This window comes from Phoenix dactylifera, chromosome 12, assembly GCF_051530095.1.
Source record: "Phoenix dactylifera cultivar Ajwa chromosome 12, Ajwa_hap1_PhDact_Kaust_v1.1, whole genome shotgun sequence".
NCBI classification, from domain to species: Eukaryota; Viridiplantae; Streptophyta; class Magnoliopsida; order Arecales; family Arecaceae; genus Phoenix; species Phoenix dactylifera.
Window position 1 is genome coordinate 5,714,756 of NC_143201.1, and position 17,017 is coordinate 5,731,772.

The following is a 17,017-nucleotide window of genomic DNA, read 5'->3' on the forward strand; positions in this document are numbered from 1 at the left end:
AGTATAAAGATACCTGAGTTCCAACATGCACCAATTGATGCAGTTCTTCATCCCTTCGCATCTCTATCAGCCGAACTACTTGTGGCCTTCCTTGTGAGAGAAAATGCAACTCTTACTCTCTAGGTTGTAGCTTCTCGATCACCTAAAGCCAACGAACACTTAAGTTTTGCAACAAGTTAAAATATTTGCAATGTAAGAAATCAACATTCAAACCTCAAATTGTTTTAAGTTCTTCATAACATCGGCGATCACGTCCACCTAGCGAGGGAATGGGGTGTTGTTCTAACATAGGAGATGTGGATACGTGAACGGTGGCCAGTGGCTTCCAACAATGTTGTTCGCATGCTCAACAGCCCATACCTGGCAAAAACTATTGTAAACATCAAATTACAAGTAAATATATATATCGTAACAATAAAATTTTAAAAAAATATTAAGATGCTTACCACCAGAGCGATCGTGCAGCCATCCATATATCCAGTAGATCCTTCGCTGGTGATGTTTCTTGTCCTCACACTGTCAGCTAGACTAGATATCTGTTGGCAAAAAAAAAGAGAAAACGGCAAAACCCCAACTATAGGAACCTAAGCGGTCTAAATCATCAACATATGAACATAATGCCTTAGGAACATAGTAGTGTACGGTTGGAAAGAGAATAGTCCCAAAGAGATATAGGACCCATAATTTTGTGAAATCCTCCACATCTTGTCGTTCAGTCTTACCAACAAGGTATTGTAATCTATTTTTAATTGCATCTCTATCGGCCTTTTTGTGGTTACCCTCAAATAATCGGATGATGAGGTCAGACATAACCCTCCCCTTCCTATGCAGTTCGACCTCATCACCTGTGGCACTCAAACCAAGGATTAGTGCCAAATCAATTCCTACAAAAGGTACTAGAATCCTACCAAACCGAAAATCCTCCTCAACATTATCGCAAAAGAAGAGCAATATGTCCAACACAGGCCTACCCTATTTTATATATGGTAGACCTAGCATATGCCCAAAAGGAGTGCCACACACTCACCCTTTTCTTCTGTTCACGAGACATACGCAGCATTAGGGTGACCATAAAACTTATATAGTGGCTGAAGTTACACCTTTCGTTGACCATATTAGTAGGTCCAACAGCAGGTGGTTTGCCTACAATCTGCTTTGGAGCCATCTAAGATGTCTGCATCACAAATATAATAAAAAAATTGAATAATATTGACTCAAAATAAATCATCTTAAAAACTATAATAGAGAACACAATTTGCACAGAATAGTCATAAATTTTTCATAACAAATATCTCAAATGTGCTACCACAACCTCTCTGTCCATTAATTAGGCAAATCCTAACCATTCCCACAATTTAAAAAGTAATGCCCTACAATACTACATACCATGTTGGTGCTCAAAAAAATGGCTGACAAAGTCGACATCTTTTAAAAACCACAACAGGCTTGCTAAATCTTCATTAATTTGTTCGCCAAGATCGCCGTGAGATTCATGCAAGCAACAACATTTATCGGTATGCATATTTTTCTGATGCAATAATCTTTTTTCACCATCCATATAATGAATTTAATAAATTATTTCATTTCGAAAGTTGTACTTCTCTCATTTCTCCTGCATTCGACACTTCAAAACTTCATTATAGATTTAATGAGCCATCTACAAAGAGAAATCCAGTCACTTATGACTGTGATTTAAATGGAAAGGAGCATCTTCATAAGATGCATTATTATACTGAGGTAGAAACCTAGTCCATGACGGTTAAAACCTCACTCACCGTTGGCTTTTATCAGGCCGTTCAAACAACACCGTTGGTTTTTATTCCATTGGCAACGGCCTTACTCTCACCCTTCACATACTTTGCCTGGTTCCGGGGCACTGCTCCACTTGCACCATTGCTCTGTTTCACCCCATCTTTAACCTCGATGGCGCCGCTCAGAAATCTTTGCACAATCTCCTTGCTAGGACCCTCCACCACCTTCTCCCATGCCTCGGCCTCGCCTTCCTGGCCTCGCTTCAGGAAGAACTCGGTGGCGTCGATGCGATGCACATCCCAACCAGGGAGGGTGCAGAAGCGGTGGATCTTCTTCAGCTGATTGCAGGTCAGCGTGCATGTGTTGAACTTGATCTCAGTGACCGCGGCCTCCAGCATCCTTGCCCGCGTCGCTTCACCGACCGATGCCTCCATGCGGAAGTAGCTGTCCATCTCCGGCACCCCGATCGACCTTCGGATGCCCTTCGAGTAGTCGCCATCTTGGCGGAACGCACTCCTCGCCTCCTCCACCAGCCCCTGCTCCACCATCTTGTCCACTCGTATCGACACGAAGAAGTGCAGGAGGGGCAGATCGACGTCGATCCACACGAAGCAACTCTCGTACCGGGATCGGAACTCGCTGCCCTCGCCATCAACCAATGCCTCGATGTACGAGTTGGAGCCGCCGGCAACGATGGGGACGCGACCACGCCGGAGGATGGAGTCGATGGCATGCATGGCCGCACGGCAAAAATCGGAAGCGGTGAAGTCGGCGTCCGGGTGCACGCCACCGATCAGGTGGTGGGGAATGCCGGCGGACTCCTCCTCCGTCACCTTGTTGCTGATGACGTCAAGGCCATCATACACTTGCATCTTGTCCGAGTTGACGACTTCACCGTTAAATTGGGTGGCGAGGGTGATGGCCAACTTGGATTTTCCGGAACCGGTCGGGCCCAGGACAAACACGACCTTGCCTTGGCGACGAGGGAGGCTGGCTGTCTCCATTGAGAAGGGTCCGAAAGCAGGCAAGCTGGAAGGGGGGCTGAAGCTGCCGGAGTCTTTGGAGAGCAAGCCTGCCGTACGTGATGGTATAGAAGGAATGCCATGAGCAAAAAGATACAAGAATGGCGTACGTGTGTTGGAGATTTATGAGAGAGCCTTCAGATCCTTGGTGGCCTATCTAGCTGTGTAGATTGTGTACGTGAAACAAACTTATGGAGGTAACACGAGCCATACAAACGGTTTCGTATGCAGATCATCTCTAGTTTACTGATTTCAAATGGGAATTTAGGGACTTATCTATAATCATGTCATGTAAACTACGTTTCTAAGGAGGTTTTCCACCTCTTTTCTCTATCAAAAAAGAAAAAAGATGACAGAAAAACAACAACGCCGACAAAAGTAGTGCTAGTAATACATGATTCCTTTATTGTTCGCACAAGACTTTTTGTACAAATCGACATTGAGTGCATATAATATGCATTAAATGCAGCATTTTTTCTCGAATAATAATAAAAAAATTTGATAAACACTAACATCAAACATTAATTTTGCCTTGGTTTCTATGATTTTATTTTTAAAAATAAAAGTTAAAAAATAAAAGCGATGCCACTCGGGCCCTTAGTTTCTTTGAATTTAAGGTAATAATTTTCATTTAAACAAAAAAGAATAAGAAACAAAAGAAGTGCCCCACCAAAATAAAAGAAAAATAGAGCAGAAACAAAAAAAGATGGGATCACAATCTTGTTCTCGTAGGCATGCATCTTTTTGTATCCACTATAACTTGCTAATATCTTGATAAAGATTGGTTGAAACTATTAAAAATACTATTATAACTAAAAAAAAAATCAAAAAGTGTAGTAAGAAAGCGAGGAAAAATACCTTAAAAATGTTTATTTCTGTGACAGTCTTCTTTACTCGACTTGGTCTTGTAATTTGAAGATGGGAGGAGGAGAAGAGAAGAATCCTCAGAATATTTTTTTTAAAAAAAAATCTAATTAAGATTGTTCTTGAGTTTGGAACTTTGGTACCATCGAGTCTAGGGTTTGCTTTTATAGTCACCAATCAAACTGATTTACCCTTCAAAGCCATTCCTATCATATGAGGTTTGGAAAGAGTTCAATGAATCAGACAAAATAGGAAAGAATATCCTATTTGAATCTTATCCAATATTTACGGCTTTGCAAAATATCTTGTTTTACAAAACTCAAGAAATAATTATAGTTTTTAAATAAAAGTTTTGCGATATTATCTATTACAGAAACCAAGATTCACCGAACTAGGTCGAGCCGCCCGGTTCGGCCGTTCCGAGCCTCTTGGTTCGGCCGTTCCAAGCCGACCTGGTGGGGACCCGGTTGGCTCGCATGTTCTTTTCAAACCCAACTCTGAATCGGCTAGAACTGGTCTTAAACGGGCTGGAACTAATTCCGAACTAGCTGAAACTAGTTCCGAACAGATAGAAACTGGCTGGAACCAGTCAAAATTGGTCTGAACAGGCCGGTCTCATGCGGAACTGGGGTGAATTCTAAACCGGCCCCCTCACCCTTTTTTTTTCTTTTGTTTTAAAGAGTGGTTGGGAAGGCCCTAAAAGTTTATCAAGCCTTCTCAACCTATCCGAATAACTCCCTAAATCAGGTATGCTTCCTCTCTCCTACTTTATTTTTGCTTTTTTTATTGACGCCAATTTTTTTTTAAAAAATTTGCAAAATAAGGAAAAATCATGCCAAAATTTTTGATTTTGGCTTTATTTTATGATATATTGTATATTTACAAATGATCTACATGGTGACGTAATTTTTTTTAATTTTTTGTTTACATATAACTTTAAAATTAAACATATATTTTTGGATTTAGAAAATAAGAAAATAAAAATTATAAAATTATAAAATTAGAAGTGTATTTAGAGGCATGTAAGATACTCTTCAACTAAATTTGGTGTCTATTTTGATGCTATCATATGTATTGTGGCCTAGGCCTAAATTTAAAAAAAATTAAGAAATAAGTAGCTTTTGATACATTTCTACAACCCTAGAAAAATATATGTAGCATCCATTATAAGGTTCTACATAGATCTAAGCTCAGATTAATTTTTTAAAATATTTATATTTAATTTTTTTTTAATTTAAAAAATTATTAAAAAATTATAATTAATACTAAAAATTAGGAAAAATTAGTAGTATGTAATATATATATTTGAGGTATTTTTTAAAGTAAAAAATATATTTTTCTAAATTTATGTTATTTAAACATATTTTTTTAATTTAAAAATTTTTAAAATAAATAAATAAATAAATATTAAAAAATAATCTTATGTATTAGATAAATTAAATATATATTTTGAAGTAAAAAATATTATCTTCATCATAATAAAATTTTGCTACTTTTAGATAATTGATAAACTGATGTACTTAATATTGGTTGGATCATGAGCAAATGCTCTCAATTCGACACCATTAAAAGTAAAACTAGTGCGACATAGAGTTCAAGAGAGAAAAAATAATCAGGTTGAAGCGGTACTTAGCTGGTGGTTTTCCTGACGTATCTATGTATTGAAAATGCCCATAGGAGGTTTGGCAGCCCTTGAAGAAATACTTCACTAATTTCAAAGCAACGAAGAAAAATTTTTTTAAAAAGAAGGCGGAGATGGACCGCCGAATGAGAGAGCCATCTTCTCATCACTCCAAGGAGTCAAAGAAGGTATCCACTCTAGATGACAAGGAGGCACAGATCCAGGCTACAATGCAGGCGAGCCTGGATGATCATTAGTAGGATGATGAGGTGGTCAGGCATAGGGCTCGTTTGGACCCTGATACTACCAGTCGGGCTTTGATTCTACGAGCAGCAAGGCAGATCCAGAGTTCAGTAGGACCTCCTTAGTTAGGGAGGCCGTCAGCAGAGGCAGTAGTCATATTGCATCTATGTTCACGACTTTAGGTAAAAGAAAGAGGTCCACCAAAAAGATTCCACAAAGAGCCACCCATAAATGATTTAGATCTACATTGCTTTTTAGCAAGAATTCGAAGCAGTAGAGCGTTGATACAATGCTAAAGAAGGATAAGATAAAGGATATATGGTGAGCCATTAGATCCTGGTTCCACTTTAGTAACATTCCAGCAAAAGCAGCGGACAAATATATAGTGTAGTGTATCGTTTTCTCCACACATGCTTCCAGTTCCAGTGTAGATCTACGAAGACCAAAAAAGGGACTGGCAGCTGCTCAGCATACCAAAAAAGAGAAAAAAAGGTACTTACAACCCCTATGGAGAGTGTGGAGAAGACGCCAGTTCACTCAGATTCAGAGACCAGGGCAGCAGCGATGACAATTTCGATGGTCATGATTTACTGGCTAGGGAGGGTGTTGAGGACATGAGACTACCATTTATGAGACACAGCTGCAAGGTGGTTTTCTATTTATCAGTAAGGCCTAGATTATACATGCTACACAGGATAGAAACGACGGTGCATGATATAGCAAAGCTCATGAGGATATGATTGCATATAGAAGATGGACTCCTTGAGGTCATTTTGTAGGTTATGATGCAGCTGCAGATGACCTCGCACGTAGAGTAGTATCCATAAACATATTAGGTTTTGAGTCGTATACTGCATTATATTATCTACAACCACAGATAACCTATAACTTATACGGATACGGATATGGATATTGTGCATCTGACGCATCATTTTTCAGTAGCTACTACCCCACGTAGCCCGGAGCATCTTATGGATCAAATTTTATTGCCGACATATTCGGATAGGCCCCTCTATAATCGTATTATCCACCAGAGGACATCTTTAAGAGCTAGAGCTTCAATGAGAGGTCTAGAAGTGCTTATGTCACGCCCTGAACTTGAAGCGCAATAGATGCCGCACATCTGTATGGCGAACCATACAAGCACGCAAGGCTACATATCATATCAAAGCAATAATAAATTCTAAAATTTTCTTTAATCAATAATTTATTCAAAGCAATTTTACAAAGCTCCAATGTAACATATATCAACATGTGCTAACTAATAACATCAATCAAATTGAACACTCTAACTAATCTAACTAAAATACCCATAACTGAAAATATCTTCAAAAAAATAGAACGCTTATGTGTCTATGCATCTATATTTGAAAAAATAGAAAAAATATAATAATGAGCGATACTAGCCCAGTAAGCAACATAATACCCTAAAGTGGGGTCAAAGCATGCCAAATATTTAATTAAAGCACAAAATATTGACTGAAAAATAAATCATCAATAATACATACTTTTCTTTTGAAATTTATTACCATTTTTATAAAACTGATACCATAATCCCAATATGAATAGGCTATGGGGAGATAACCTAGTGGCATGGGTCCCACAAAGTGCCAAATACCACTATTATTAACCACCGGTGGCAACAGTGTCCAAATACCACTGGTGGCAACGGTGTCCAAATACCACTGGTGATTCGGTATCGAAACTAGTTTCTCACAAATTATAAGTCGACAAGGCCAACGAATAATCCCTATTGGAAGAGCTAGATCATAGCCATACTTAGAATACAAATATACAAAATAGATTTTTTATAATTTACCTGGTCATAATTTGCAAGGTCAACTTGGATCTGAGCAAAAAAGAGTTAGGGTTTCGAACTAAGATCCCTAGGCCTAGCTTAGAGAGAGAATCTCGGTCCAAGTTTTGGTCTGATTCTGATTACGGGCCTAGTTCGAGTGGATCGGGTTAACCGTTAAGGAAAGTCTAAGCCTACTCAATTAAAGGCAACTTAGGGATTATTTTTTTTTGGCCCAAAATGGAAATGAACACGGCCCAAAAGGGACACGGTCCCCAATGGATAAATAGGGCCCAAAATGAATGATCACAGTTCAAAATGAATACGGCCACAATAGATGAACTAGGCTCAAAATGAATATAGCCCACAACGAATAAACAGAGCCCAAAATGAATACGATCCACAATGGATGAAAAGGCCCAACACAGCTCAAAATGAGCACGACCCATGATGGATGGACAGGGCCTAAAATAAATAAGCATGGCCCACAATGGATGAATAGGGCAAAAATGAATATCACGACCCAAAATGAACACGACCCATAATGGATGAAAAAGGTCCAAAATGAATGATCACGGCCCAAAATGAGCACGACCCACAATGGCTGAACAGGGACCAAAGTGAATCGGCCCACAATAGATGAACAGGGTCCAAAATGATTACAACCAACAATGGATGAAAAAAAATGCCTAACACGGCCCACGATGGATGGACAGGGCCTAAAATGAATGAATACGACCCACGATGGATGAACAGGGCTCAAAATAAATACGGCCTGACGTGGATGAAAAGGAACCAAAATGGATAAACTTGGCCCAAACAGATGAACGCAGCCCAAAGTGGATGAACTCGGCCCAAATAGATGAACACGGCCGAACACGGTCCAAATGGATAAATGGGGGGGGGGGGGGGGTTCTTCAACCCACTAAGAAAACAAGGAGGAAGGAGGAAAAGAAGAAAGAGGAAAGAGAAAAGAAGGTCCAGCGGTGGCTGGAGGTCGACGGCCGGTCGACGACCAGCTGACAGCAGCCGATGACGGCTAGGATGACCGGCGAGAAGGAAGAAACCGAGAACGGTCTTGATTTTGCCCAAAATAGGGAACGGAGATTGGCTTTGGTTTAACCCAGAATAGAAGAATAGAGGGAAGGGGGGGGCTCACCGGTGTCAATGGAGCTAGCGGTGGGTCTCAGCTGAGGGGCTCAGTTGGTGGCGGTGCTCGAAGTGGGGAGAAGAAGTCTCGAAGTAGACGAAATAGAGAGAGAGAAGGAAGAAGGGTTTGGGGAGCTAGGTTGCAGCGTCACGTCAGCCACCGGAGGGAGGGAAGCAGAAGAAATGCTCGGTGGTGGTGGATTATTCACAGGGTTGAGAGAATTTTATAGGGGCTTTCGAAGGAGGTTGACTCGTTCACCGCAACGATTCTCATAGCGGTTGAGCGGGATCGGCGGCCGTTCAGGCGACCGAGGAGTTGCCGCCCGTTACGCCCTGAGGAAGATGTATCGCGATCATTTGCTCTACTTCTTTTTCGGGCCATGGGCTGAAGTCTGCAGGCAGGGCCTATTCTCATATTCCCTCCCCATAAGAAAATTTTGTTCTCGAAATTTAAAGCATCTAGGCTTTACGAATTTAGAGATGATTAGCCCTTTGAGTAACATAAATCCAAGATCTCATTCTCCTCGATCAAAGTCAATGTGATAGATAAATTTGGATCAATTATTAAAAATTTCATATAAACTAGCAAGATTAGCACAAGATAAGTGACTAACTAAAATCTAAGATTGAAATCATCATCTTGTTGCAGGTTCACTCTAGATCGGATTGGGATCGATTCAAAACAAGATCGATTAAAATTAATTATATATGGGATAGAACTTCAAATAAAATCAATTCAATACAATTACCATGGTAGAGTGCAGATCCCACAAAAGTTTAAAACCAGCCTTAATTAGAGTCAAATCATTATATGGCTAGGAGTGTGATTCACAAAATGAATATATAATGATGGTGATTAGGCAGCAACAATCTATCTCAAAAATGTTTGGCAACAAATCACCAAATTAAATCTGAAAAGAAAAAGTATTGATACCATGATTCAATGTGTCACAAGGCTTAAAATTTAACTTAAATTTATAAATCATAAAGAGGGAATAATTAATACATGACTTATTTGGATACTTAAACATTTGGATCATATTTAATCGATGATGAACTCACTCTAGATCCATATTTGTACCATTGTATGATCAAGTAATCATATTCTAGATCCAATTTGAACTAAGCCAACTCTAGATTCTCTTTACAATTCTATTATACAATTTGATATTGATCTCTCTTTAAAAATATTAGTTCTATGCTCTGATGAAAAAAATTTAGATTAACTTACTCATGAGCACATTCAACTACCTCGAATCTTTTCTTTTAAACTTATTTAGGCCTCTCATAAAATCCCACTATAGCATTTCGCCTATGGTGATACAAAATCCATGATCAACTTATAGCCTTGATTTATAATTTTTTCACAAAAATCTACTAATTTGGTTCAAAGATTTACAAAAAATTTCACCAAGATATAAGATCTATGATTTTACATTGAGATCAATATCTCCAATAAGAAAAATAGTTTTATTTACAATATTGCAAATATTCATGATCTTGTAAATCCACTAGACTATCTGAAACAAAGAGACCAATCTACCTTAACTTAGAGGATCTACTCAAGACAACATAGATTTATTAACTATTTCATCCTTTTAGTAATAGCCCTTTTTTATAGCAACCTTTTTTTTTTTTATCAAAACATCAACTAAGGTTGATCTATCACAAGATTAAAAACTACTCCATTTTATCTATGGTAGAACATTTGAGCATAAAATATTCTTCAAGATTGATAATTATTTTTAAATTTCTTCAAAAGCATAAGATACAAATCTAAAAGAAAAGAGATCTATACAGTAACCAACATTCCATTAATCCTAGACTTCAGATGCAAGAGTTTTTTTTTTGCATAGTAGATAGAAGAACCCACTAATAATATAATGATATCCATATCAGTCAAAATAAAAAATACTTTTCTTTTTTTTGACAACAAAATTCTTCTTAATAAAAAAATCATCAAAAAATATTTTCCAATCATAGAGCTAATATTATTGACCAGTTACAAAATAATTCAAACCACCATGCTTTCTTGAATTGATAAAATAACTTTCAAACAAAATACCCATCTGCATTGTAATTTGAAAAGATCTAAAATTTCAAATTCTAGGTAAAGCCAAAAAAAATTCTAGAGTCTAATTCCAAATATATTTTTTTTTTATAAGAGTTTCATGCATGATCCAGATACAGATTTCAATCCTCGAAGAATATTTCAATGAATATCATGAAATATTTTCTAGCCCAAACCTTAAATAACTTTTTATAAATGAATCTTAACTTGCCACCAAAATAATTAACTTCAAGCTAAAAGTTGCATCACAGTACCCTATATTGAGTTGAACTTCTTAAATAATTATATTGGACAATAATATTCTATAACTAATGCTCCTTCATGCCCCAAACTTGGAGCAAAACAAATGCCGCACACCTATATGACGGGCATACATGCATGCAAGACTAAAAATCATATTAAAGCAATAATAAATTCTAAAATTTTATTTAATAAATAATTTATTCAAAGCAATCTTACAAAGTTCTAATGTAACATATGTCAACAAGTGCTAACTAGTAACATAAATCAAATTAAATACTCTAACTAATCTAACAAAAATGTCAATAATTGAAATATCATCAGAAAATCTAGGGCACTCTTCAAGTCTCAAGCGATCATGCGTCTATGCATCTGGATTTAAAAAAATAGAAAAAATATGATAATGAAATATACTAGCCCAGTAAGCAACATAATACCTTAGAATGGGGTCAAAGCATGCCAAATACAACCTGATATATACTTATATTTTAGGCCCCAAATGATGGAATTTGGGCACCATGCTATGGGCCAAAGTGGCTGATGTCGCTCTTAGATCCTATTCAACTCTGTTCGTAGTAATTAAAGTAGTCCATATCGAGTATGAGGATCCCCTTGGATCATATTTTGTCACAAACTGGTTTCTAAAGGCTCATCTGAAGTTGTATTTAGCTTATGAGATTACTGTACTTATTAAAACTTATGATGATATTGAGTATTTAATGATGATTCAAGGATATATTTTTATTATTCTCCCAAATTTAATAGTGAGAAAGAAAGCCTGGTACTATCATATCCAGCTTAGTTTTTATTCAAAAAAAAAGCACCGGAACTAGATAGATGCAAGTAGGTAGCAGATTGTAGCAAGTCAACTAAACCTGCTGATTCTTTTTGCAATACATACTAATTATATCTTTTAGATTATTCATATTCTTAATGTTGTCGGTCACTCGTATGACCAATGATTTAGTAGAATCATCAGGGGCTATACCATATTATTATACTCTACTTGGAATATCAATCTAAAATCTATATATAGTTTATAGAATTGTATTTATCAATTATTATGCTTACATGGGCGACTTCGACCGGGAACTGGAGACAAGGCCCTATACTGGGGAAGCATGTGTATGTCCGTATCTTGCTCACCTTGAATCAATATTGTTGTCTGCCATTTGATTTTGCTCTTTGAACATTTCTTTTCATTGTGTTCTTTTCTCCTTTATCGTGTTGATAATTATCTCATGGTCTCACGTGTTGAATCAAAGAAAAGATTTGATTTTGCATTGTTTTTTTTATTTCTTTGGGGAAATTATATGATCCTTACTATGATGGGAAGTTCTTGGTGCTCTTTGTTTTTTTTCCTTATATTTTGGGCCCTTTTGTATAATAGTTTAGGATTACTTTGAAGAAGAATGCAATTGTCACGCCCCCAACCCGAGATTGTGGGTCGGGAGTTGTGGCAACCGCTACATACTTATAGGGAGCTCTCTCCACGAGCATGTAAGGCATCTCAACGTGATATCATCAATATGCAGCAAAATAATTTAAAATAATAATATGCAATCTTTATTTTATTAACTAACTCAACTTACAATGTCTCACAATTCTAACATTAGTCAAAGGTAATACATCAATATTTAATAAACTCTAATCTAATATAACTTGTGCTACAATTTTTTTAGTCGCTCTCTAAATTAAAAAACCTCAGACCAGGCTAATTCTTTGAATTTGTTAAAATAGTAAGAAATCGTAGAATGAGCTAGACCACTCATAAGTAATGAATATCTTAACTAGACAATTCATATAATAAAATATCAATGCAAATTATAATGAATCAATATAAAGACATAATAAATTCTGTTTCAAACATAAATTCATTAAAAATCTATATCCTTTAAATATCCGCATACGTAATCATAAATATGATTCGAAATAAATCACATTCAACTCAACAACCTTTAATTATAGCCACACTTATATCCTGTGGCTAGGCCAGAAATAGAACAACACTTATATTCTACGAAGTGGACCAGAATACCAGACTTATATTCCTACAGGGTGGGCCAGAATACTACATTTATACCCTATGGTAGGGCCAGAATTAATAATAGTTAGAGTACCAATGCATAACCCAAAGAGGAGGTGAATTAGGTTTATAAAATTTTGTAAAAATAAAATTAAATCTCCTCAAGTTTTTAAATCTAATGAAATAAACTAGATGCAACAAGTATAGCAAGTAATAATCACAAATATGCAACTAAGTATGAAAAAATAAAGAGTGAAGAAAAAAATAATGCACGACGATTTATAATGGTTCGATCTCTTTGTGAGCCTCTTATAACTATTGGAAGACTAGAATGAGAATATATATCCAAGCTGTAGATTATGAATTATGGAAGGTCATTATAAATGGGCCTAAAATACTAACTAAGGTTGTAGAGAAAAAAAGTCATTACCAAGTCCGAAAATGAATGGGATGAAATTGATGTAAAATATATTCAAATGAATGCTAAAGCCATGAACTTATTGTATTGTGCATTAGATCCTAATGAGTTTAATAGAATTTCTACATGTAAAACGGCTAAAAAAATATTGGATAGATTAGAAGTAACTCATGAAGGTACTAATCAAATTAAAGAGTCAAAAATTAGCATGCTTGTGCATAATTATGAACTCTTTAAGATAAATGTCGAAGAATCTATTTCCGACATGTTTACTAGGTTTACCAATATTACTAATGCTTTGAAATATCTTGGTAAATCTTATACTAATGTTGAAATGGTGAGAAAACTTTTTCGATCTTTGCCAAAAAAATTGGAAGCCAAAAATTACCGCAATACAAGAGGCAAAAGATTTTACAAAGCTTAGCTTGGATGAGCTTTTGGATTCTCTCATGACCCATGAGCTATCCATAAAGCCGAAGGAGGATGATAGCAAAAGAAAGAAAGGCTTAGCTCTTCAATCATCCATCACCGACGAATCAAGTGAAGAAGATGAGGATCTTGCTTTGCTTACAAAAAAATTTAAAAGATTTCTAAGGAAAAAAAAGCAAGGGGCAAAAAGATTTCAAAAGAGAGATGCGGCCAAAGATGAAATCATATGTTACCAATATAAGAAGCCGGGCCATATCAAATATGATTGTCCTCAATTAAAGAAGTCAATTAAGAAGGACAAGAAAAAAGCCATGGTAGCGGCATGGGGCGAAAGTGATTCAAGTAGCTCCGATAATGAAAATAATAATGAGCTTGCTAATCTTTGCTTCATAGCAAAAGAAGATAATGAGGTATGTGATTTTATTGATAGCAATTTCTTATATGATGAATTGAAAAATGCTTTTGAAGAATTGGTCGACGAATTTAAAAAACTTGGTATGAAAAATGTTTCTCTTAAAAAGATCATTGCTTCTCTTTCTAATGAAAAAGAAGTTTTGAAAAATGAAAATGAGGTTTTGAAAAAAAAAAGTCAAAGAACTATCTTCAAAGTTAAAAACTTCATCTTCAAATAATCTAAAGCATGAAAATGAATCTTTGAAAATAAAAGTTCAAGATTTAACCTCCACACTTTCTAAATTTGTGCAAGAAAAAGAAAACTTGAATACTTTACTTGGAAAACAATGATGTACTTTTAATAAGATCGAAATTGGATATGATATTCTCAAAAGCAAAAGTTTTATAAAAACTTATTTGTTAAGGCAACTTCTTCAAGTTATTATTGTATAAAGAATGGTCATATATCTTATTCATGCCCAATTAGAAGTAATACTTATATTGGAACTAAAAGGATTTGGGTTACTAAGAACCTTATAAATGTTGGAACCAAAAATGTTTGGGTTCCAACGAAACTTGTATAATTTTTAGGGCTAACATTTTTGGACCAAAGAGAGTTTGGGTAACAAATTCCAATGAGTATTTTTAATTTTTGTAGATATATTTGAAATCTCAAAACAAGAAGCTATGGATGGTTCTTAGATAGTGCTTGCTCAAGGCATATGACCGGGGATAAATTCGGTATAGTAATTAGAAGTAAAGCTAGATTAGTAGCCCAAAGTTTTAACCAAGAAGAAGGTATTGATTTTGATAAAATTTTTGCACCGGTAGCTGGACTTGAAACAATTAGAATGTTACTTGCATTTGCATGTTTTAAAAATTTCAAGTTATATCAAATGGATGTTAAAAATGTTTTTCTAAATGGCTATATTTCGGAAGAAGTTTACGTAGAACAACCTCTCGGTTTTCAAGATTATGAATTTCTAAATCATATGTTTAAATTTTCAAAAGCTTTGTATGGTTTAAAACAAGCACCTAGAGCATGGTATTGAAAGATTAAGTAAATTTCTTATTGATAATGATTTAACAAGAGAAAAACTAGATACTACTCTTTTTATAAAATTAAAATATCATGGCATGCTCATTGTTCAAGTTTATGTTGATGACATTATATTTGGTGCTACTAATGAAAGCTTATGCAAAGATTTTGCTAAGTGTATGATGGGATGAGGTACTAAAAGAGAATAAACACTCAATCTAGATTGGTACATCCCAAAATGAAGCAGTGAACACCTAATTTTGATGAATAGAAGGTTTGACAATGTTTGAAGATCGTTATTCTACCTCGGAATAAAGTTAGTTCAACTATGCACACAGTTTATCCTTCTCTGCATATAGTTTATTTGTTTGGGAACACAGTTATTTTGTCTGCGAACACAGTTAATAGAACTGTGCACACAATTAAGTGTTACTCTAAAATTATTGTAATGGTTTGAGATGAGGTACTAAAAGGGAATAAATAGTCAATGGAGATTGGCACATACCAAATTGAAGCAGTGAACACCTAATTTTTATGAATAGAAGGTTTGGTAATATTTGAATTGCTGTTATTCTACCCTGGAACACAGTTAGTTCAACTGTGCAAATAGTTTAACTACTTTGCACATAGTTTATTTTTTTGGAAATATAGTTAAATTAACTACGAACATAGTTAATTAACCTATGCACACAGTTAAGTGTTATTCTAAAATTGTTGTAAGTGGTTTGAGATGAGGTACTAAAATAGAATAAACACTCAATGCAAATTGGCACATAGAAAATTGAAGCAGTGAACAACTAATTTTCATGAATAGAAGGTTTCGTAAAGTTTGAAGACTGTTATTCTAACTCGGAACACAGTTACATCAACTGTGCACACAGTAAGTTCTACTCTGTACACAGTTTATTTGTTTCCACATATAGGTAAGTTAACTGCAAACACAATTAATTAAACTGTGCACCCAGTTAAGTGATATTCAGAAAATGTTGCATAAGATGGCACGCTGAATTTTATGAAACTCCGATATGCTTTTAAGCATAGAAAGAATGGTATCTGCAACACTGAATTCCAGATTTAAGCATATGTTATTGCTTCCTAAGTTAATTCCCAAAATGGACCAAAAATGGCACACAAGGGATTATGAAACTCCGATATGCTTTTAAGGAAAATAGCACGCTGCAATTTCTAAAATCCTAAAAGTATAATTACTGATTTTCAAAATGATAATGGGACCTAACTGAATTCCCAAAATGGCACGCTTCTGAAACTCCGATACAAGATTTAAGCATAAAAAAATGTTACCTAATTGAAATGTGGAGATGGAGCAAAAAGGCACGCTGAATTTTTTAAAACTCCGATACGCTTTAGTTGCCAGATATGTTGGTACTCTTGATCATCAGTTTAGTGCCTGTTCATAATGAAAATTTCCGTACCTACTTTGGATTACCAACCATTTGGAGATTGCATTTGATTTTAAACAAATTTCCAAACTGAATTACCAAATTGGAGGAACACAGATTCAATTGGCACACTAATTTTCTGAAACTGAGGTAGACATTTAAGCATGTGATGTTCACTAAATCTGTTTATGGCCTCATAACCACATTTAAACTGTGCCGGCATACTGTTGAAAATATGTGCCAGCACAGTTTATGAAACTCTTTCAGAACCTATAATAAGCTACCATTATAGACATTTCAGCAACGAGCACGACAAGAAGCAGAACAGAAAGCTAATCATCCTGAAGATAATCGACATTATCATCTTTTCTGTTAAGATGTTATATTACACAAAAAATGAAAATGCACTCATCTTACAATCATCTTTTACAATACATAGTCTAACCTCTCTTCCTACTTGACCTCTGTCCGTACATTGACCAAAACTTATCGATTGCAACGCAGTGAAAATTTAAAAAAATAGTCCCTACAAGCCAACTCCTGTATAAAGAAGGA

The 17,017-nt window shown here is 35.7% G+C and overlaps 1 pseudogene; it reads right to left on the minus strand.

Annotated features, from left to right (window-relative positions):
- Positions 1 to 1,618: 1,618 nt before the first annotated feature.
- Positions 1,619 to 3,067, minus strand: LOC120104568 (adenylate isopentenyltransferase 5, chloroplastic pseudogene; annotated as a pseudogene).
- Between the last annotated feature and the right edge of the window lie 13,950 nt (positions 3,068 to 17,017).